Source organism: Rhinolophus sinicus, chromosome 6 (assembly GCF_057876585.1).
Source record: "Rhinolophus sinicus isolate RSI-liver-muscle chromosome 6, RSI-T2T, whole genome shotgun sequence".
NCBI classification, from domain to species: Eukaryota; Metazoa; Chordata; class Mammalia; order Chiroptera; family Rhinolophidae; genus Rhinolophus; species Rhinolophus sinicus.
In genome coordinates, this window is record NC_142506.1 from 61,006,678 (window position 1) to 61,030,077 (window position 23,400).

Genomic DNA, 23,400 nt, shown 5'->3' on the forward strand with positions numbered 1-23,400 from the left:
TGGTGTGGTCTGAGTCTACACTATGAAAACCTGGGGTTTTATATTTGATGCTTATTGCTTTGTTTAATTGGCAGGGTTACAAAGACATCACTTAAATTCCGGTCTCTGTACTTTTCTTTTGGTACACAAGCCAAGGCAGATCAAAACCCTAAGAGTGAATTAAATCTGCGATTTATTGGTTCTAGTTGGTTGCTGGTTCATTTTAGGCCAATTGCTATTTTTGGAATGCACTAAGACTGGTAATGACAGACGCAGGTATCGAGGTTTCTCAAAAAGTTCATCGATTCACTTAGTAAATAATAAGCTGTTCCAGGGAGCAGCTCTCCTCCTTCCCTGTTTTTTAATGACGGGGAAAAGTAAGCTATTCTGAACCTAACTTTCCTAATGCCAACCTACCCTATTGAATGTTTTCATAACTGTGGTCTGCCAAAAAGCAGAACTAGGGCTTGGCACACCAGTTTTGATCAGACTAACCATCAGAATTTTAATGTCCCAAGTACAAAGCTCACTAATTGAATTTCATTCACTGGACTGAAATATAGCAGCCAAGACAGAGAATACTGTCGGCTGTCAGCTGTTTTTTATGAGGTCCGGAGTCTAAAGTCATTTTTAAAATGAGTGATGCAATTTCTTGTATCTTTTATTTAAAATGCTCCTTGGTAAACAGTGTTTCAGATTAGCGTATTTGTAATTTAAATGAAGACAGTACATCACATTGAATCTGAAAAGAAAGAAGTTTCGGAAATGATTCACTCCTCTTTTTTTGTGTGATCTACTGTAGAAAATCAAAAGTAAATAGGTAAAGAGGGAGGGTGGGGAAGGTTTGTGGATCTTAGGAGACGAAATTGAACTATTTCTAAAACTGAGTCAGTCCCCATAGTTAAATCTTTCAAGCAGACTAATACATTCTGCCTAATTCATTTTTTATTTTCTCTCGGGGTCTGCTAGAAGATTTGCCTCAACAAAGGAAGCATCATGTTACATCTTTTAAATAATTGATGACTCTTGGTCCAGGCTGGCTTGAAGGAAATTCTGAAAATAGGTACTGATTGAGCAAATGCTTCTTCCTGCCTCCACTCCCCTCTTCAGCTCCCCACTCATCTTTGCTTATCAAAACCTGCCTGTCCCTCCTTCTGGATGGTGACAATATCATTTGCTCTTAGGTTTTACCTACCGCTTGCTATCCTCCTTTATTTCATAGCATTCGATATATTTTATTAAAGACAGGGAGAGCTATTCGTTCTAAGCTGACTGATGTAATGAAGAACCCTTAATTAGCCATCAGAAATGTTATGTCATAATCACCACCCGAGACAATTTATTGGGACTATAAAATGCTGGGCTTAGGGCTTGTCCCTCTAAACTTGGAATATGCTAGCTCCAAGGATCACATTACCCGGGAAGCTGGGTCACCTGCGGTCTTGCCCAACTCCAGCTGCTCCTGCAGGTTCAAATACTGTGAGTTGATCTCTGTTGTGTCCCCCCCTTCCCCCCCCCCCCCCGAGAGAGAAGGGCTTCTCAGTCTTAGCTCACTGTTGGGGTCCTTAGCAATTGTCTAAGACTTGGAAAAACCATTCCTGTTTTCAGGCAGCTACAGATGGTGGAGCATTAGACTGGTCCACAGTGACTCTTTCTTCTAGTCATGACTTTGTAAGTCACTTTGATTTCCAGGGCCTCTGATTCCTCTCTGGTAGCATGGGGGCTTTGTAGTGGGTCATCTCCATGAACTCTGGTGAGAGCTTTCTCACGTCCTCCAGGAAGGGGATGCTAATCCCAGGGGGAGCTGCCTGCCATTTGATTCTGTGTGTGTTAGTGCTGTTCTGAGTTTGTGGGAGTCGACTGTGGCTTCCCCATTGTTATTCTTCCTCTTGCTTTCCATTCTTTTTCCTTTCTCTTAGTTTTTCACTTATTTCTTCTCTACTGCTGCACATTCCCTTTCCTTCCCCATCTTGGCTTTCCACCTTTCCGGGGATGAAGTGGAAGGAAGATGGTTGGCACTGTGTTAGACTAGATTTCACTGACTTCAGGAAGAAATCACCTGTTTAAAAAATATTCTCTCCTCACTTACAGAAAAGCTTTCTCCTTCAGAAACTGCATCAGAAGGTAGCCAATATTACTGAATCGGGGAAGACTAACTGTAGAGTGGCAAATATTGAGAGGTGTAAATCTGGAATTCTCTGTCTGAGCTCAGTTTCACTGGGAGAAAGCCATGCGTTGTATCCATCACTGAGAAAGCTGTATCTCAATTGATGTAGAGTAGTCTCCCCTTATCCATGGTTTCGCTTTCTGAAGTTTCAGTTACCCACAATCAACCATGGTCTGAAAATATGAAATGGAAAATTCCAGAGCTAAACAATTCATAAGTTTTTTTTTTTTTTAATTCATAAGTTTTAAATTGTGCGCCATGCTGAATGGCATGATGAAATCTCAAGTTGTCTTGTTCCAACCTGCCCGGGATATGAAGCATCCCTTTGTCTAGCGTCTCCACCTCATTCCCTCTTGGCAAGTTGTCATCTCATACCATCACAAGAAGAGGAAGGGTGAATACAGCGCAATAAGATATTTTGAGAGCGAGAGAGAGAGAGAGAGACCACATTCACATAACTTTTATTACAGTTGTTCTATTTTATTAACAGTTATTGTTAATCTCTTACTGTGCCTAATTTATAATTAAACTTTATCATAGATAGGAAACTTTATCATGCAGAGGAAAATACATAGGATATCTAGGGTCTAATACTATCCACAGTTTCAAGCATCCAGTGAGGGTCTTGGAAATAGACCTTGCAAATATGGGGCTACTAATGTATCGTTGTCCATTCTCAAAAGTGTATCACAGTTTCTGACCCACTCTTCTTGTCAAGGAACACTTTTAAGCATTATATTGATTATATTGTTCCATTTTTCTCTGTTATTAGAAAAAGTTTGGGGGGGTGCTTGAGGGTGCTGAAGTGATCATTGCCCCAAATCTTCCTGGTAACCAGTAGCTCGTTTATATATCCCATGCCTGCCCAAGTTAATCTTTTCTGATTGCCTTTATTGAAATACTGGGGGGGGGGGGGGAATCTTCCAACAATGACACCTATTTAGACCCACACAAACATACTTTTGGGCTCAGAACCCTCCAGATTCTTCCGTGAGGAATTATAGAAGCATTGGGCATCCATCTTTTCTCTCTTGCAGCAACTCCTGAAGGTCTGAGGCATGACTGAAGGGGAGTTTAATGACTTGGTGTGTAATTCTTCCTCCCCCAGACTCAGAGGGCAGGACCCACTGCCGGCAGACCTGGGCTGCCCCTGCAAGCATGGGAGATCACACCCAAGATGATTCTGAGTTGGATGCCTCTGCTCAGGGATCAATTTTATGTGTGAGATACAAAGGAGAGCTCATTCCAAAAACAGTTGTTCCAATATGCACATTATTTTGAACGTTCATTGATTTCAGAGATGGGCTTTTACAAGGGATGTGTTTTAAATGTTAACCGGAAATCATAGCCATATCAATCATGACCATTGGCGATATCACACTAATCACATGGGCCCTAATTTATCTGACAAAATTAACACCTGAAGGGTTTTTGTTCCTTCACGTCCTTCTTTTGTACTTCTTGAGTCCTAAGCTTTCTTGAGAAAGGAAGTAGCGAATTAGTTCCCCTCAGGCTTCTCACCCTGTAGTGTCAGCTGGCAGGTTATCTCCTAATGCTTCTTTATAGTTATACAAATTACAGCTTTTTAACAGACCTCCTGCTTTCACAGTCCTAGAAAATAAATAGGGCTAGATTCTCACTTTCAAGTGATCTTGGGTTCTTTCTCACTCATGAATACACTGGAAACATTCTTCTATTTTTTTTTTTGCAAAGCACCTTTTATTTATTTATTTATTTTATTTCTTATTATTAGTTTCAGGTGTACAAAACAGCATAATAATTGGACATTTACATCCCTCACAAAGTGATAACCCCAACTAGTCTACTACCCATCTGACACCGTACATAGCTATTACAATACCATTGACTATATTCCCTTTACAACACATAATTATAGTTGGCATTCAATATTATTTTATATTAGTTTCAGGTGTACAGAGCAGTGGTTAGGCATTTGTATAATTTATGAAGTGATCCCTCCAATAAGTCTAATACCTATCTGACACCGTACATATTAGTTTTTATAACATTATTGATTATATTCCCCATACTTTTAAATCCCTGTGACTATTTTGTGACTACCAATTTGTACTTCTTAATCCCTTCACCTTTCTCACCCATCCCATCTAGCAACCATGAGTTTGTTCTCTGTATCTCTGAGTCTGTTTCTGCTTTGTTAGTTTATTCTGTTCTTCAGATTCCACATATAAGTGAGAATAATAGGGTATTTATCTTTCTTAGTCTGATTTATTTCACTTAGCATAATATCCTCTAGATCCATCCATGTTGTCACAGATGGTAAAATTCCATTCTTTTTGTATGGCAGAGTAATATTCCATTGTATAAATGCACCATAATTTCTTTATTCAGTCATCTATTGATGGGCATTTCGGTTGTTTCCATCCTACAAGGGGTTAATATCCGGAAATTTATAAAGTGCCTTTCTTTCTTGGTTCTAGACTCTGTGAAATTCCAATCTACCCTGGAAGTCTTCCTGGTCTTCTAGGCTTACTCGATTTTCAGCTCTCACTGCATGCAAGGATTTATTTTGAAATTAAAGAATTTATTTAAATCTTTGTTTTCTAGTACTCAGATACTTTCTCGTTAGCATGAAAGCAAATGATCAAAGTTTGTTTGATTCCAGTTGCTGTTTTGTAGTCTTGGGGTATTAAGGTGAAGTTGGAATTGAAACCGCCATCTTGTTTAATTGTCAAGCCTCTTACTTTCAACTTTATTCTTTAAAGAAAAGGGGGAAAGCTGTGGGTTTGAAGGGTGTCTTTAGTGGATACAGTTTAGAGCTCTGTGAGTCCTCTGATCACAATACAGGCATCTCTTTGAGGTGTTCACTTCCCTGAAGTCTACAGTCACCACGTTCATGCCTCAAGGGGAGTGAAAGAAAGTGGCCTCGTGTCACCTGAGTGCTGAGTATTCCCACATCTTTTTTTTTACTGAATAAACGGCCCCGGAGTGTGCACCACACAAATCGTTAGGGGCCTTTCAGTTGTCCACGGGTAGTAACCTTGCCTTCCCCGCCTTCTCCTTTTTCTGGCTGCAAGTCCAGCACAGAATCCCCTGGATATCTGAGGGGTCACTTACTGGCTCTGAAGAGTTTCCTCTCATATGAGGGAAAAGGGAGCACTATTAAGTTAAATCATATGGAATTGCCTTTTTTGTAGGTCAGGATTGGTAGACTATTGGCAGTTTCATGAGGTTCAGCCTAACCTCTTCCTCTGATAGACATTCTACCTCAAACAGCCTTTTGAAGAGCATGTTTGGTTAAAACCCACTGTGGAGTCATCTAAAACAGAAGCTTTTCCAATCAGGAAACTTGTGCTTCTATCTTGGCTCCCTCTTATCTTTTCTGAGGATCGGAGACATAAGAAACAAAGCCCTCCTATGTGGAGAAATTCATATAGTTTGAGACCAATGTGAAATACGTAGAAAGTCCCTTGGTCCCTGCGGTAGAATACTTTTTTTTTTCCCCCTGAAAGTTATAAATGGGTGTTATAATGGAAAGTGCTTTGAAACCTCAACCAGAGCATCACTATAAATAAGACAGGAGTAAAAGATTAATAAATCGGAGAAAGCTAAGAAGAAAGAAAACTTAAAATAAGAGATGAGGGGTGTGCCTTAGTTTAAGTGTTGATATAGCCCGGAATGTATATGTGTGTATATATATATATATATGTATGTATGTATGTATGTATGTATATATATATATATATATATATATATATATATATATATATATATGTATATATATATGTGTATATACATATACATATATATATACACATACATATGTGTGTGCATATATATATATATATATCTATATATATATATATAGAGAGAGAGAGAGAGAGACAGAGACAGAGACAGAGAGAGAGAGAGAGAGAGAGAGAGAGAGAGAGAGAGAGAGGAAAACTAAAGATTTGACTAAAGGCAGACTTTACTGTTACAGCTATTAATGTGTGTTTAATTCTATTGCCTGGGAGATTTTATTCAAAGCAGTGGCCAAGGAAATTGACCTCACTTTTTTTTTTTTTTCCCTTTTGGGTTGGATCCCTGCTCACGTCACGTAAATGAATAGAGCTGACAGTTTACTGGTTCATCAATGAAACAAAACAGTGTTAAATTATGAAGATGTAAAGAAAAAAATCCTACGCTAACGTTGTTGCAATTTGAAAGGTAAGCTGTTTCCTACAAGATTAGGAGACATTAATGTTCATTTAAAGCCGACATAACATAAGGCCACGTGAGACACATCGGAGGGTTAAGTGGCCTCTTGACATCACTGACAATCACTGTGGTCCTGCAAAGTATTTCATTAGCAACGAACATGAACAGGGACCGTGTTGCCCTCATTTTGTGTTTTAAAGTGCGAAACATTATTTTTTATGCCTTTAACATGTTTTATTGTATTGGCTAGCTTGACAAATTGGACTTTCCTGGGTGTGTGTTGCGGTGATCCTGGGGTTCCTTTGGAAAGGGTTTGCCCTTATTTCTACTGATTCACTGTATTGACCATTACGCCATGTTTGTCACAGTCAGACCATTTCTTAATTCTGGTCTTTTGGCGATGCATAAGAAGTCAGGTAGTATTTTTCTCTGTGTTTTGCCCTGTGCTTAATTAAGCTAGAAAGCTTTCTCTTCTTAAGTCTGCCTTCTGTGAACTTCAAAAAGTTCTTGGGATACTGTCAGTTACCAACTGAATACCGAGTTCTTCCCAAGTATATCCAGATGTTAAGTCTCCTTCACTTTAATTTTGAATGACAAAAATCTTGTCATCCCTACTTTTCTAGGCTACCATCAGTCACTCAGTTGGTCCTTCACTCGTTGGATCCATGAATCCTATGGTGTTGACTGTCACAAAAGGATCAGAGTGTGGGGTGAAGGGCTCTGCTCCTATCTGACTCTCAAACCGGTTCACAACTCGGGAAAGGGGACAAACGACCACCGTGAATGGTTAGCTCTTGCGAGGCAGTATCAGTAATTCATCCATTACCCCCAGGACCTGCTGTCGTGCCTGCACCCAGCAGGTTTGCAGGAAGTCCGTCCGTCCACACTTGCTGACTATGATGGCACTCTATCCTTCTTGGTACGGAGCCCTATGGAGTAAGTCAGAATTTCTGAACTGTGTTCAGCAGATTTCCTGTTTCCATGTGGAAAATGGCACTTTTGAAGTTGAATTACCTTTTTCATGACACCCAAGTTGCTTTACTTGCAAACTGAGAATAATTTAGGCAATGGGAGAACATGTTTCCATGTGTGACGGGGATTGAAATGAGTGTGGTATTCTCTCCACTCCTTCAGTTCAAACTATCATAAAATAGGGTCCTGGCCCCAAATCAATTACATGATTCTGGAATATCATCTATTGTTTTATGTAACATCAGCTGAGTTTTATTTATTGGTGATACTTTGATCTGTGCATCTTAAAAACTGCAGGCGTGACTTGCTTTAAGAAAACTGGATGCGCTTTCAATTGGTGCTTACTTAGCCATTGCATAAAGGGGCCATCATTTGCACTCTAAAAATAGCTGGGCTTTATAAAATAATTTATCACAAGATTCCTTTAAATAACCAACTCTCTTGGTGCATTTAAAATATGATTTGATTTGAAAAATCAATGTCCACTCACTCAACTTTTTAAGAACACATCTGCTTTGTAATGTGGGGGGGGGGGGGAATCAAGCCATAAAGAAAGAGGGTCTTAAGTGAGCTAAAGAGGAATTAATTTTAATTTAGGAAAGCATTTGCTTTTCTAGAGTTTCCCAGGGAAAACACTTTCACCTTTATCACCTCCAAAGTACATAAGAAAAAAAAAAAAAAAAGCAGGCCAATTTGAGTTTGGAGAAGATAAATCTGTTTCTTTGGTGGGTCGCATTCTGCATTATGCATGTGTGTAAAAGTGAGGTTTGCTTTGATCCTGACTATTAAAAGTTTTTTTTAAACTCAGACTGGGCAGGAATCCAGAGATGCTCTTTCACCCTATGGCACATCCTGGTTTCAGGTCCCTAGCTTAGCAAAATGCAGCTAAGTAGCAGGAAGTCATTGAAAAGTATGGAGGCTTGATGGGTACTGAGGTTTTTTCCTTTTTTTTTCCCTCCTTCCTCCTCTCCATTTTTGAAATTCAAATTGAATGCAATTTTCAGCTCATTTGAGCCAGAATATACTGTTGCTGAGCTTCAGTGGCTCTTAAATTCAAACTCACAGAGGAAACAGATATCATCTGTCACAGAGGGTGGGAGAGAGGACACTCCCCGCATTTTATTCACGGGAGGCAGAGCTTTAGTAACTAATTCAGACCTTTCTGACTAATGGACTGGTCATTCACCAGCGAACTTATCAACTAATCAATGAAACCGTTAAGACACTCGTCTTATGAAGTCTGGGAGCATTGTCCCCTCCCTTTAAAAAAAATAATTGTTCAAGTTTATTTTTGCATCTTTGGTATTTTAATACCTGTTTTTGCAAACCGAGACAGAATATCTTAGCAATCGTTTTTCTGCCCTTCCTGACTATTTTTATTGTTTCCATCTTTAATGCCTTTGTCAATGCTATTTCTTTATGACTAAGAATTAGCAGAAAGCTTATTGCTGCCTAAGTGGGGCCAAAATTCTGAGGGTTTTTTTCCTTCACTAAACAGACTGCCTGAAAAAAAATGCTTCTTTCTTGGGGCAAATATAAGTACCAATTTAAAAAAAAAAAAAAACCCTCTCATCCAGCCCTTGAGTTTGCAAGTGTGTCTTATCTGCAAGGTGGCTGTTTCAGGATGGCTTGTGAATGTTTCTTGGGAAACTTCGGCCACTGGTGTGTGCCCAGGGAATGCAAATTAATTTGAACAAATGACCATTGGAATTCCCTCTTCCGATTTCAGAAAGGGTGTGGTGTGACAATTCTGGTTCTGAAATGTAGGTTTGATGCTTTAGCACTGCTGCTTATTTTTGGCTCTTTTAGTGTAAGCCATAATGTCCATGGGAAGTGCAGGCCACTAGCTTTTTCTTGCTGTTTTTTATTGTGATCCATGAGAGACAAATTAATTATGATGCTATTTCAAACTAAGTTGGAGTAAAACAATTTGATCTCTAAATACTGTCTAGTTGAAGTTCATTCATAGTTATCACATTTGGAGTTGACAAATGTTTTGCAGTAAGTGTATGATCAGGCCGTGTATGTGTGTGTGTTTGTGTGTGTGTACATGCGTCCCCCCAAGAACACGACAGCAGAAATTTCTCAACAGTCATTTTCTCATTAATAAAAGGCATCAACCACTTTTTTCTCTTAGTGGTAATGAGCTTGTGCATTAGGTCTCCAGTGGAAGGCATTGATTTCATTTACTTTATAAGAAAGAACACCTTGACTCATTAGCCTGTTTTCTCGCTGTTCTGTCTCAGTACAACCACCAGGGCTACATTGTTGTTACTTGGACTTGGCTATAAGAAACCAAACACTTACCTTGACAAGGAATCCGCATTTTTTAGCTAATGACTCAGTTAGTTAATAGAATTTTAGTTTTTCTGCTAGAATATCTGATCTCTTCAATTTGCAAGCAATACTCAGTGCTTGCTATGTGCCAGCCACTCATGGTGCTAAGATTTGTAATGTATAAACGAGCAGTTCTCTAACCTAAGTGTGGCGGACATTGGACGTGAAATATGAGCCTCAAATGCCTGAGAGAAGACGAGGCTTGCATAGGCTCCCAGGTTCTCCTGTGTTCTGCCCCCTCCTTTTCCTCAGTTGATAATTACTGGTATGAAACGAATATGATGTAAATTGGAAGTGGGAGAAAGGATGACATACAAAATCATCCGTGAGAAGGACAACAACATATGCAGACAGAGGTGCTACATGTACAGTGTTCCTCAGAAATGCTTTCAGCTTTGGGCAGGGGATGGACCAGTGAGTGAGATGCTGCCATCTTGTTAGGCCAGGAGTCATGGACGGAGGTACCGGGGGGCCAGCTCAGGAGAAGGGACAGCTGGGTCACAGGGAGGGGCTCTGTGGTGTGTTGGTCTGCTCCTGCCAACAGGGCCAACTGCTACAGTTCTCGGGCTCTTGTGAGCCAGCTTTTATGAAATATTATTACAAATTAAATGATACAAACTTACAGTAAATCAATTATACTTTTAAAAGCAATTAATACGTGAAATTTATAATGTCCTCATTATTTCCCCCCATAAACTGCCTCGCTATGCTTTTGAAGTATGTCTGTTGAATATGGACGGTGGAAATCCTACATAGCAGCACTTGCCTTCCCAACTCCATGTACCATAACGTCACATTGGCAGCTTGAAATGAGCCATGGTAGAAGTACTTAAACCACAGGAACTGGAAATGCTAAAAACTGGGACTTTGTTTTTCTTCATTTGAGAGACAGTTAGTAATATTTACCAGACAAATACTGGGGTGGGGGTGGGAATGGGTGCTAAAGAACTGAAGAGTAGAGAAGTGTCAGAAGATGGGGTTCTACAAAGAGAAAGGTTTCAGTGACGAGTATAGCATGCAGTTAGCCAAATGGTTTATAGTTGATTTAGAAATCATTGGGAGCCATTGACTGTTTTGATACTTTTTTATTGTTCGTATTATATATGTTCCCTACAGAAAATTTGGAAAATAGAATCACAGCTTACACGTCTCTGCTGCTTTCTATGTACGCCACACATTGTAAGGGCTTTCAATATAATACATCACCTAATCATGGAAAGGGCCCCATCAAGTAGTTGCTATTATCCCATTTTGAAGATGGGGAAGTTGAGGTACGGAGAAGTTACGAAGGTTGGCCAAGGAGAGAAGCTGTGATTTGAAGGGAGCCTGTTCCAAGTGGAGTTCACTCTGCTGTGCTGCCCCTCAGTGGAGAAAACCAGCAATAACCCTCCACCTGGAGTATCTCAGAAAGGGATGAATAGCCATATTATTTAGGAGGGAGAAGGGATTCTGCCAGTTGTAGACGGCTGGGATTTGAGGTGTGGGGCATCTAGTGGTGAGGCTCCCATCACAAATCAGCCTGTTGAAGGGATGCCAGCCCAAGGTTAGAACACCCCCTGCCTGTCATCGTGAGAAAAAGTTGATCGTCACAGGGATCAAGCATAGAAGGAAGAGCTTTAAAGAAAATTAAGCATTAGGAAGAAACAACAAAAGAGTCAATGAATGAGCAGGTAGCAAGGAAAGAGAAAGATTAGAGAGGCGTAAAGAACAGTGTCATGAAGATAAGGAAGGAAAGTTTGGGGAACTTGTTGCCAATGAACAATGCCAAGGACCTCAGTGGGTTTTTATAATGGCGACCATAGAGTTTATCCTCCATATTGAATCCCGTTTGTGTGTGAAAGGGGGTGCTATTAATAATTAGATCGGGAAACAGATGTTATCAGCAAACAGTGATGTGTGGTCCCGCTAAGTTTGCAGATGGATGAAACTGGCAGGTTTCTAAGCGTTCATGATGGTCTGGAAAGGTCTTCCCTTTCACCCACATTGGCGGAGCTTCTACCATGAGGGATGCTGTTTGATGAGGATCAAGATATGTATGGCAAAGTTAGAAAATATTTTTGGGGAGGGAAAAAAACAAAACAAAATACCAAAGGACTGGCACATGAAGCCTAACTAATTTTGCCATGCACACCCAGAAGTAGTTACTATTTAGTTTATTAATAGCTCTTTCTGCATATTCCACTGTATAGAGATAGCTGTCTAACTAGTTTTGTTTTCAACTAAAAAAATGCAACCATGTCACATATAGGTCTGCAATTTACTTGTTAAACATATAAACATCTTTTCAGGTGAGTACATATTTATTACCCCCTAAAATGAACATAGCATAACATGGTTGACCGTTCTCTTATTGATTGATGCACATTGTGCCTTTTACTTGACTTTTTTTGTTTGTTTGTTTTTGCTATTTCCAATACTGCTGTGTACAATTTTTTTATTCTTGTGTTTTTATATCTGTAGGATAGATATCTAGAGTGGAATTGCTGAACCAAATGTATCTACATTTTCAATTTTATAAGAAACTCAGTGGATGGTTAAAAAATTGTGTAAATTAACACTTCTACGAATAATGTATGGGTACTCCTTTCTAGTAGTTAGCCATGGTTATATCAGACTTTCAAATGTTTCTTTATTATTGGGAAGTGGTATCATATAGCTATTTTTAATTTATATTTAAAAAATTATGGATGAAGCTGATCATCTTAATTTTTATGGGACATGTGTATTTTTAGTGACTTTATATTTTCATATTCTCTTGCCAATTTTTTCTGTGGAAATCGTCATCCGTTTCCCTATTTGTTATCCTGAACACTAAGAACATAAACCCCTTTTCTCTTAAATGGGTTACAGAAATCTTTCCCTATTTTCGTTCACCTTTGCGTTTCACTTTTGATTATCTTTCAACAAAGAGAAGTAGTCAAGCATGTTTATTTTGATTTTTTGTGGCTTCACATTTTCCTGGGTTGCTTCGATCGGATCTTTCTCCCTCAAAAGAAAGAAAAACAATATTTAGTTTATTTTACATTTTTTATATATTTTTTACCATGATTCTTGATCCCCATAGCTCGTAGACTAGTTGGGAAGACGGCTGCAGGGAGCAGGTCTTCCCATGTCACTGGGTGAGGGCTCTGAGGGAATATCCCTAGTGCCATGTGATCCCCAGGAGGGCATTCCGTTGGTTGGAGGGAAGGAGGGAGGGGTGTGGCTGGGCTTCCCGAGGGGTTGACGTCTGAACTGAACCTTTAAAGCAGAGGCGGCAGCGGAAGAGAGGGTTTCCAGCTGAGGGAAATGGAAAAATAAAGAGACGTGAAAACTGAAAAGTCAGTACTTTTTATAGAGCAGGAAAAGAGAGGCCATGCAGGTCAATGGAAAGCATTTTTAATAGGAGGGGAAAACTATTTTCCTGAATTTTTCAAAATGTTAACAAAGAGTAGGTATTACTTTTATGGTCAGGAAAAGAAATTGTAAGGGAAGAAAAACCACCTCTGAGAGTGGGATTAAATAAAATAAGCTAAACGATAAATCAAAGAGGATCAGAAGCACCTCATCCCCTCCCCAAAGCATTAGGGATGGGACAAGGGGGACGGGGTCCTCGTTTGCAGAGTAGGAAGAGTATGACCATCATCTTTAATACCCATGAGCCTTCTGCCTGCTACGTTTGGACCAGATGGTGACAGGAGCCTCCTCACTGAATTTGCCCTTCACCCTCTCGACTTTCAAGCCTCACTGCCGGCCCCTCCAGAATAATATCCCCTGGGCTATAATGAGGTATTTCCTGACCAACATGGCCCTTCACTCTCTACAGCGTCATCCCATCACACTTTTCATGTATCACACTGTTGTGCTCTTCTCTCTTGACTAGAAAGAGCACAACCCCATTTCACAACAGATACAAACACCAAATCTCTATGTTGTATGCCTGCACCTAATACAGTTGGCCCTTGAACAACACAGGTTGGAACTGTGTGGGTCTACTTCTACGTGGATTTTTTTCAATCAACAATTTGAACTGCCTAAAACAGACCAGGTAACTTTACGGTATCAATAAATACATACAGTATGTAATTGTAATTTTTCTTTCTTATGATTTTCTTAATAATGTTTTGTTTTCTCTAGCTTTCTCTATTAAGAATACAGTGTATAATACATACAACATACCAAATATGAGTTAATCGGCTGTTTATGTTATTGGTAAGACTTCTGGTCAACAGGAGGTTATTAGTTAAATTTTGAGGGCATCAAAATTTATATGTGGATTTTTTATTTTGCGGGGGTCAACAGCGCTAACCCCCATGGTGTTCAAGGGTCAACTGTATAATGTTGCATGTCAATTACATCTCAAAAAAAATATCATAACCAATACAGACGGTGTGTGTTCCGCCCACATGCTTCAAACTTGCAGTTCCTTCTATTTGAGACCCCCTCCATGACTCTCTGTCAGGCCTGCTGGAATCCCATTCATCCTTCAAGGCTCAGCCTAACTTCTCCTTTCCGCAGCCTTTCCTGACCTCTTCAGGTAGGAGAAACCTGTGTGTATTATAGTAATATAGTATTATAGTAATATAGTCCTGCATGTTCCTAACGAGGAAGAAATTTCTGGGAGGACAAAAATCATGACTTACATTTCTTGGCAGTTCTGAGGCCTTTAACATGGTGAAGTCCCATCCTCCCTAAAAAGCCTGGAAGACCAACACATTTGTAGAAACAGACCCATAAATAGCAAAGACAAGGACAGATGAGGGGTGAGGGACCCACCTGCAGAATAAATAGAATGTAAGTTGATTTCCTGAAAACAAGGGGTCAGGAGCTTGAGGAGAGGACATAAACCCCCGAAAGAAGTGAACCCAGGAATGCACAGGTGATGACTAAATGGTGGAGAGCCAAGGTGGAGTTACACAGAATGAACTGATAATGGGCCAACGTCACATCTTCCTTCAAACTGGATGATCACAGAGCAACATGGGTGCAGAAGAGATCCAAGACTATCTGAAGCAGAGAGAAAGAGGGGTGAAGAGAGATTAAAGATGCAGGAGAAAAAGGAGGATGCTTATGAAAGGGGAGAAGTGAGTCACAGAAAGGTTCTTCAAGGGATGTGAGTCAGAGAGGAAGATTACATAATCAGCTTGGCAGCATGTCTCTGAAGTGGGGACGGCGGTGAGCAGTCAACCCCGGGCTTGGAGAGAAAAGATACCCAATGAAATCGTGCAGTGCCTAATAATTCGAGTGAGGTAATAATGACATAGTGTGTGGGATGGGAAGGTGTTGAGGGGTGTTCTGGGGTGGGGGGAATGAGGCACAGTTTCTGTGAGGACACCGGGAGGGGGATGACATAACAGGCAAGACACTTGTGCTTGGAAATCAATCCCAGACTTAGCATCTTCACAGCTGAATAGCATTGGAAGCCAGGAAGGGGCCCAGGAGATCTGGCTCAATATTCTCATTTGGTGTTTAGGGAAAAAGACAAAAATATGTCTAAACTGCTCTGTGTCATCTCCCAGGCCTCTCACAGTTACTCCCTCTCAGCCTTTCTGGCCTCATCACATGGTTCTGTTCTCTCTCTAAACTCCAGCCAAGCTAATCTCCATCCTCTAAGCCTTACATTCCTTCCCAGGGACACCTACAGCTCTCTTGGTCTGGAATGTTCCATTCTTTACCTAACTCCTGTTCACATTTTAGGTCTCCCCTTAAAATCATTTCCTCCAACTAGCCTCCCTTTCTCCTCTCTCATATATTAGGTAAGGGCCTCATTATATCCTTCCAAGCATTTGTCTCCTGTTTCTTAACTTGTGCAAGATGTAGAGTCACTTCTTGACTTTTTGATTGTGATTTCCCTTTAGTTTCATCTTCTGGTACTCTGCCCCTCACCCAATAGTTGCCTGATAAATATCTCTTGAGAGAAGGAAGGAAGGAACATAAATTTACATGACAAATTTTCACCACCAGTTGTTGATAGAAACTGACATGCTTCTTCCGAAACGCACTACACACAGGTTTGATTCAAGTGTGGCTTGAACGTTCGTATGCAGATTTTGGAGACCAGTGGTTGGGTTTTTCCCCCCATTATTTGAACCATTTCTAAATGTACTTTCAGTGGCATTAAGCACATTCACATTGTTGTGCAGCCATCATCACCACCCCCCATCTCTGGAACATTTTCATCATCTCAAACTGAACCTCTGTATCTATTAAACAATAATTCCCTATTTCCCTCGCACCCTAGCCCCTAACATCTGCTGTTCTACTTTCTGGCCCTGTGAGTTTCACTAGTGTAGGTACCTCATGTACATGGAATCGTATTACATCGCCTGGCTTATTTCACTCGGTATAATATTCCATTCATGTTGTGCCATGTATTAGAATCGTACTCCTTTCTAAAACTGAATAATATTCCATTGTATATACCACGTTTTGTTTTTCCCTTTATTCACTGATGGGTATATTAGGTTGTTTCCACAGGAGACGAGTGTTTCAAATCCTGAGCTATGTAATCTATCATGTCATGTAGTAACCTGGGGGATGGCCAGCAGTGCAGAGGCTGGTGGGTTCAAGCAGGGGAGGAAGGGGAGATTGAAGAATCATCACGTGTGTGGCAATGGCCACAAAAATGTCCAGGAACATGGAGACTTAGACAGGAGGCAGAGGAAATGTTGCAGTTGGGCCGTGGGGGCCTTGATACAAAAAGGGTGAGGAAGACGAGTGCCGTGAACTTCAAATGGTTGTAAGTGCGGAGAAGTCGGACCGAGAGAGGCTCATTTTTCCTTTTCCCTTGTTACCGAACTGGAGAAGGGGGATGGATGAGAAGGGGCAGAAAAAAAAAAAAGAGAGACACTATCTGAGAGGAGAAACTGGGTGAAAGAAGTGAGAGAGAGATGGAGGAGAAAGGGGAGTGACCACCGTCTTAATAGGTATTCCACGGGACACATGGGAGGAGCCAATCAAGTCGTAAGTCCAAGCCATTCTACAGTATTCCTGTAGGGGGAGCTCTTAGCACTAATGAGATTGATGCATATATTCTAGAGTTAATGACATTATGAAGGAAGAGATTACACAGCCACCATTTGGCACCATACCTCAAGTTCAAGACTTTCTTCATTTCAACTAGACTAGTTTGGGCTCCCTTCTTCTCCTTGGCTTTTCAGTGGCTGCAAAAGACGTACTCATACTCTGTTCCTCAAACTCCCTCATGCGCCTGAATTCTTTCTCAATTCAAGATGGGAACTGGATGAAATCTTTTCCGTGAAAAACTCCTTGGTTGTAGTTCTCTAAGCCTTTAATGCCCTTTGCATTGTCTACTCTAAGTTCTCTTGGGCTCAAGTACCCAGGGAGCGATAGCTAGGTTTTGTCACATCCTGTTTGAAGCCGGTGTTCTCCTCCATCACCTGGTACCTGCCCCTCACTGTGCCAGCGTCCAGTGTGGCCCTGGCCTTGCCATACAGTGCAAAGGCTGCCATGTTTCTGACAGCAGCCTGAAGATAAGGGGACTCAATCCATACCCTACCCATCAAGCTCAACCTCTCAGCCTAGAGGCAGAGCAAGTCACTCTCCAAGATATCGCTGGCCCTGAGAGTGTGTTATCTTTTGGGAAGTATTATTTCTTTCCTTTTTACTTCACAAGTCCAACTCAAGTTGCCTCTGATCTTTAACTGCTGGTCCTCAGCCCCTTGAATGCATCCTTGGGGAGCGTCTCACCGGTCACTTCGCAGAGCCCCCTCAGGCCAAGAAAACCTCTTTCACTTTGTTTCCACTTAACCCTTGACCTTCATGGCAGGGAGGCACCTTCTCTGGGCTGCCTCCCTTGTAGTCTGTTGCTACTTGCAGGTGATTAGCAGGTGACTTCTAAGCAGAAAGGAACATTGCCCCGGGCACTGCTCTCCCACAGGCTCTTGCCATTTTGCTACAAAAGAGAAAAATGGAGTCTTTGAAGAGTGCATATACACTATTCATGTACTTAGAAAGAAAGGGGTGTCTATAAAATTTCAGGAACGATATTAGATTTTACTCAGTTATCAGAGGGCAGAACTACTGGGTCCTGGCTCGGATTGCTTTTGGAATGAAAAAGACGTGGTTGCCATAGCTAAACGTCTCGTCTTTTAGTAAAAGCTTATTTGAGAGTTTCTCTCTCGACACTCGTCACCCAACAAGTTGTATTCCAGGGAGACAGACTGTCCGTGAAATATAGTAATTGGGGCTATTCTTCTTGTAGGGGAGCTAGCTTAGTGACAGCACGTTGCATTCAGCATTCCACCGCCTCGCTCTCTGGCTACTCATCTGACCAGATGAGAGAAAACCCTTCTCTACCTCAGTTCCCCCAGGCTTTTTTTTTTTTTTTTTTTTCGTCACTTACTCTGCTACCTTCAGATCCCTCAAGGGAAATATCATATGCTTCTTTCAACATCCTGAGCTACTGTCCCGAACATGAAGTGAAACATTATACTTTTGGGGTTTTCTTTTCTTTTGTTTTGTTTTTGTGTTTTTGGATCTCTACTGCTACAAGTGCCGTGTCCCTCTCAAAACCCCTTCACGCAAAAAATAACCAGTTCATTTTCCTGAGTTTTGAATTGCTAGTTTCTCTCCTGTTATTTTTTAATTGAAAATTAAAATGAAAAAGCCCAGTAGAAATTCCTCCCCTCCTCCGCCAAATAAATATGAGCAAGCCATCCAATAACTGGATTCAAGGTGAACATGCATGGCGAAACTTTTTGCTTTTGGGTGTGCCCCGGACTCCTGCCAAGGAAGCTGGTTGTGTGGAAGTGGCTGGCTGTGTAGCAGGACAGGCCACAGAACAAATTCTCTGTGTCCTCAGGTGCTTTGTCTCCGCACTTCAGTCTTCACTCAGGTATGAACATGCGGCATGTTCCTCAGAGCACCTGGCCAAGTTCATTGCTTCCGGTGTTTCCCAGATGTGCCCAGACCTGCTGAAGCAGAGTCCCCGGTGCAGAAGCCTGGCACTCTTCATTTTAACAATGGCCCGAGGTACCTCTTTGGGTCCGATGAGGCTGGGAAACACTGGTCCATTCATTCCCACGTCTCCCTAGTGGAGGTGTGCCAGCTCTCAGGGGCGTCTGAGCAGGTGTGGACTTGTTTGTGTGGCCTTTTTCTCTTTCTTTTGGCTCAGATTTTGTTGTCCTAAGGAGATCGTGAACATAGAACAGCAGGTTTATTTTGAACGGACCAGGAAAAGAGGGAACCTATTAAAAAAAAAAAAAAGAAAGAAAGAAAATTAAAGAAACTCAACCAAAACCAAAAACTGGGCAGTGGTGTGTTGCCTTTTGTTTGAGAATAACCTTAGGACATAGAAAGTTGAAATCCTTCTCAGAGCGATCGCAGCTGCTTTGCTTGTCTCAATGTGTTTCACATCCCAACAGTAATAAAGGCTGTTCCGCCCGCCTGTTTAAGTCACAAAACCAAGTGGATGCTTTGTCTCTCTGCGGGAGAACCGCATGTGGTTCCCGTTGCCTGATAAGGTGGCTTAGAAAAGTGACCTGTTGCGGTGACCTGGAAATCTTCTTGAGTATAATCCTCGAGATAGTGGTAGATGATAGAGTAGGAAATGTGTAAGCTTTGGGGTATGCAGGGGAGAGCTGCTGGACGTAAATAAGGAAGACAGCCGAGTTCTATTATCTGTTGAATAAGGCAGGCTGGAGACTGGGGAACAATTGAAAACCACATCTTGGGTACACATTTGAGTTTTAGATTTTCTCACCTCACTTGGTGTCGCTCTGCTGTTGGCTCAAGTCACATTTCCGCCCTGCCTTAAATGAGCCCAAGCTGGGGATGGAAACTCTAGCCACCACAACAAAAAAAGCCATGGCCTTAGCCTTCCCTATAGTTGCAACATGCTTTGGACTGCCATGGCAACGAGAGTTTTAATTATGGAGAGCCAAAATGATCACTTGTCTATCAGATGGGGCTCACGTTTCCCTGTGGACAAAACTCTGATTTGAGACATGCTTTGTATGTGGATTTTCCTCCTAGGCTGGATTTTATTATCTGCTCGAACAGACAGCTCTTTTGCTCACGGAATGATCCAGAGGAAGCTGATGTACTGGCCGAAGGGGCTGCTGGACAGAGGTCCTCGTGGAGATGAACTGGACCTTTTTGTCTCAGTGGCAGCCCGCTGTGCTCACTTCCTCATGAATTTAAGACCCCAGAGAGCCATTACTTTCAGGGCTGCTTTTGGCTTCCCCTTTCGACTAGTGGAAAGCCACATGATAGGACAGAGACTTACATGAAGTATCATCTGATAATCATCCTCGACAGCATTCAGGATTATGCTGGGGGGCAGGGGTGGTAAACAAGCAATTCCACTGCAGGAGCAATCGTGGAAATACACAAATCATGGCAGCTTTGCAATCAGAGCTGAGGAGGGGGAAATGAGGGACAGAGCACATCCGCCTATGTGTGTGTCCCCCACCTTTCATTTCTGGATCGGCTTGCCTGTTTTCTGAATTTCTCTACAGGCTTGGAGAAGTACCACCCCATATCTAAATATTTCTGGGCTGACTCCTTCTGAAAGCTCTTGCAAAGCTAAATAATCTTCCCCTCAGGTAAACATAAATCATTGTCTACCTTCTTTGCTCCTTGAGTAGACCTTTTGATACATTCATTAATTATGGCCACTGCCTGGTGGCACCGTGATGGCTGAGTCACCGCTGTGAGCATCTTTCCTGGAACGCCCCCATTTCTGACACTGAGCCCTAAAATCCAGTTCAGCGTTAAAGAGGCCCTGCTTGTTTGCCATGCACAGCCAGCCGGATGGTAGCGAGTAGAAGAAATATTCCTGGAAAATGCAGCAGTGGGGTTGCAGGAGCGAGGGCAGGAGAGGGAGGATGTGTGGAGTTTGATGAGAAGATGCCCTTAAACAGGAGACCACTGTTTCTAAGCTCGGGCAACCCCTGGAATTAGGCCTTGATCCTCTGCTCAGTAGAGATGCCGTCACCAGCAACAGTCCAGTTAGTCACAATCCCAGCTTTTGAAGGCCAGGACGCCCATGCAGAACTGCTTAGAAATAGGCACTGTGGTTCTGATTTCTAATCCCACGCTATTAAAAAAAAAAAAAGAAATCCCCATTTTTGGTAAATCTTGCTTAACTAATAACACAGCCTCTCTGTTTGTGTTTGCTTCCACGTTTGCTTTGCGGCTATGATTTTGATTTTGGAGTTTAGGCATGTTAATTAAGCCTTTGTATGAAAGCAGAGGGGTTCTGTTTCTTGTTTGTTAGTTTAATAAGATTTTGTGTTAAGAATGGCACTGAGAAGCTGTCAGAATTAGCTCGGCTGCATACATGTTGCCTTGAGACCCTTGAAATGTCTGTTTTTAGGACATCAGCGGGGGGCTAATGAAAAGGCTTTGTTGATTTTAACGAATTGCAAGCCACTGTAGCCAAAATAAATATAATCTGCTTTTTGGATTAGTTGTCACAGATGATTTTACCTACTAACAGTGATTAAAGGACCCGAGTGGACCAGAAGCATAGCTGCTCTCCAGTGACGCTTGCTAAAATAGAAATAAACAGAAGTAAATAAAGACTTAGGGCATTAGTTATCTTTAATAAACAGTGACACCAAGTATACTGCATGCAGGCATGAAGGGGTGGGAGTGGGGGCTCAGGGAAAATAGGGGTGTCAAGTACCTGCATGGCACTCGATTGTTAGAAATAAAACAAAACAGAAACAAACAAAAGCTGGAGTGTTCGCTGGTGATGTTCCTGGTTGTAGTTGTACCTCATTAGGAAACAGTGAGAAGCCCACCTCGTGTTCCAGCCCCCTCTCCAAAGCCAATCCCATGCACTGACGTTCTACTCCCATCGTTCTGTGGACTCTGGGACCAAAGTTGAAATCCTGCAACCATAGGATTGAAGTATGAACATCAAGGAAGTGTTAATGACTTATGTAAAGGTTCACCTTCTTGCTGCAGCAGTTCTGCCCCGTTAGTGAACATGAGAGTTGTGCTGTGTCCCTCCCTGTAGGTTTCTACCCGGATGAAAAGCACGGCTTGCCCCCAGTGGGCAAACCTGATCCTCAGACATTCCCAGGAAAGTCTGACTGTGATTTCCCTCCCTGCTGCTTAGCTTGAACCCAAAGAAGAGAGGCTATGGCTGAAACCTGCTGAGGTGGTGTATGTGAGTGTCCACTGAAGGATGCCTTTAGTAAGTGGAAAAATCAGACACGAGAAGCTATACTTTTTCCTATTTTTAATCTTATCAAGTGTTTTAAATCGCGCTCGGGAGACTCGATCTCAGCTGGCAAAGCAAGTGACAAACAGAGCTTTCCTTAGCTTCTTTCTCCCCCGGGGGTAGATATTATTGTATTTGTTTATGGATGCAGAAGCTGGTGTTCCCAAAGCCCACAGATGAGTCATGCGGAGGCCCAACAATAGAACGGTGGCCTTCCAGTACCCTGGGGTAACCCAGGTGTCAGTTGCGCTGTAGACTGTCCAAAAGCAGCACACGCACACTCACGATTCTAAAGCTTCTCTTACCCAGGGTCAGATACCCTCAAGAAGGAAAAGCTGTCGTTTATGCCATTCTAGCCGTGTGCCAGGCACCGTGTGCAGTGATTTACAGATGGCATGCTATCTGTCCCCTGCCGGCCAATCTGTCCTTCCTGTTGTTATTTATTGCCACATCCCTAGTAACAGGACCAGCTGTAGGGACACAGCAGGGAATTACGTCGGTGAAACTCCTGCCCTCTTGAAGTTTTTATTCTGGGGCAAGGAGTTAAGGCAATAAACACAGTAAATGAGCAAGTGGTTATTATAGTAGCAGGAGGTAAGTGCCATGAAGAGAAAGCAGAGGGGCTGAGAGAGGCTGGGTTCTAAATGAGATGGGTAGAAAAGCTCAGTGAGCAGGTGGCCTCTGAGTGAAGACCTGAAGGAAGTGAGGGAGCAGCCACATGAGTGTCTGGGGACATGCCATGACCCTGAGAACAGAGTGTGCCTGGAATGTTCTAGAAACAGCAGGCAGGCCAGTCTGAAGGGAAGACTAGGGGAAGTCAGAGGGAATCAGCAGTCAGGTCTGCAGCATTTTGAAAGGATTTTGCCTTTAACCCGGCAGGAGATAGGAAGCCCTGGGAAAGTTACAGGCAGAGGAGTGACAGGATCTGTCTTACATTTTCAAACCCTAAGAGGTAGCGAGCATTTCTGTATTTCACTGGTAGAACTCAGAGTGCAGAGTGAGCTCAGGGAAGTACTTGCAGGAAGTCACACTGTGACTGAGACCTGGGATGCGCTGTTTCCTACGGAACTCGACGACTGCGTTCCACTTCCCCATGTCTGTGGCTGGGGTCTGTGTGATGTCTTTCTATCACAAGGGAAAAATCTTGTAAATATTACTTTTTCTGGTGATACCTTTTGAATATCTAGATTCAAAGTCATGACTAATCGGACCATGCAGGATCCCCTTTGCATCATTAAATTAACTTTCCAAACAAGACGGCAGAATATAGTGACATCTGTCAACCGGGTAAAACTGCTCAAGGTCACAGATGCAGGAAGTGTCAGATTTGGGATGGGAATCTCCTTCTGTTGTCTGACTGGGAATCTCAGGCCCTGCTCACGATGTTGTGCTGCCTTCCCCGCCTTTATAACTCTAGACACTAAGGTGCATTTGACACACAGGCAACGAGGTGCTGTACCGTTAGCATTGAGCGGGCGCCTGCACGAGTGACCTTTCTGCGTGGCTTCTTCCTTTAATGTCTTCCTCCAAGTTCCATAGCAGATCTTTGGGTAGTTGCCCAATTACCAGATGGGTGAGTAGTGAAACCCTA

General features: G+C 42.2%; 1 protein-coding gene across 12 annotated transcripts in view; it reads left to right on the top strand.

Annotated features, from left to right (window-relative positions):
- ESRRG (estrogen related receptor gamma) overlaps nt 1–23,400 on the top strand; it is a 549,788-nt gene that overhangs the window by 156,221 nt on the left and 370,167 nt on the right. For 5 of the 12 annotated variants that reach the window (XM_088799145.1, XM_088799144.1, XM_088799146.1 and 2 more), the window contains one exon: nt 6,237–6,334. The exons of the other annotated variants lie outside the window; for them this stretch is intronic. The gene's annotated coding sequence lies outside the window, so the exon portion shown is untranslated. The remainder of the gene's footprint in view (nt 1–6,236; nt 6,335–23,400) is intronic. 12 annotated transcript variants of the gene reach the window in all.